Source organism: Nothobranchius furzeri, chromosome 6, assembly GCF_043380555.1.
Source record: "Nothobranchius furzeri strain GRZ-AD chromosome 6, NfurGRZ-RIMD1, whole genome shotgun sequence".
Taxonomy (NCBI): Eukaryota; Metazoa; Chordata; class Actinopteri; order Cyprinodontiformes; family Nothobranchiidae; genus Nothobranchius; species Nothobranchius furzeri.
In genome coordinates, this window is record NC_091746.1 from 76930872 (window position 1) to 76932095 (window position 1224).

Below are 1224 nucleotides of genomic sequence, written 5' to 3' on the forward strand. Positions count from 1 at the left end.
TTCAGCACGTCTGAAAAAGAAAACTATCTGTAAATTTGACTATTTGAGATCCCTCCTGCTCCACACCTAACGTAGATTTTATATTTATCTCATTTTAGCACTCTTTATTTCGTAATTTATTTATATTAAAGTTAATGTTAGGAACTCTGAAATTGTTTTTAGGCCTTCGCCCAAACGGACCCCTTTAGTTTTCGTTCATTGCTACCAAGCTGCCAAAAACACATTTTAATGAAGGAATCAAGTATATCTCTGCCACCTTAACTCAAATTTATCACCCTAGTTTTGCCAGTGTGTCTTAACGGCAGTGATTTTACAGCTTTTTTGGTTTGGATTTAAATATAAACATTTATCAATTCTTAAAGCCAAATTCCATGTTTTTATCCAGCACCCCAAATGAGAGGGTTGTAATGTAAAGTGACAAAGTATTGTGTTGTAGAGGATAGATTTTGTTGTTCGTTTGAGGGAATCTGTTAGGTTTTCCATGTGAATGTTTCATTCTCGCACACAGAATTAACGTTGCCGCTTTCAGATGCTTCTTGCACTATTCCATGTGAGATTATTACCCCACTACAGATTACCCCTCCAGTATTTGCACATCCCATGTCCCACTACTTCTCCTGGTGCAATACAAACTCTGATGATTTACCATTACGTAGACATTATTTTATTGACTGACAAATGGATGTACCAGTGGCCTTGGATGTTGCTTTGCCTGTTTCCATCCCTATGCTGGGATTTTAATCCATTAAGACCCAAGCGCACTCTTGTATTCCATCAACGGACTGAAGCAACACTTCTCAAAGAAACATAAATAATCCCAACTTAATCATAGCATTAGTATTGTTTTTTATTCCATTAGCATTATTTACATCACACACACACAGGTGGGCGACATGTTGCAGTTTTTATTTTATATATACATATATAAGTTGCAGCAAAATACCTACCTCCACCAGGAATCCGCTAAGCTTACTGCTGATCATCAGCTTATCTGCCATGGACCAGGCCAGAGTTAATCCAATAAACACTAATCTTTCATCGGTAGGTTTTCATTTTGTTTGTACAAGCAGATTCAATTCATGATTCTTTAGGTCAAACTAGTGTTTGTTACATATTCATGTTCGGAGATGGAAAGTTCAAACTTGTGTTAAACATCCATCAACCCCGTTTGTTGAAGAACTTTATGCTCTGTTGGATAGTTTTTTTTTTAATGGTGTTTTTATA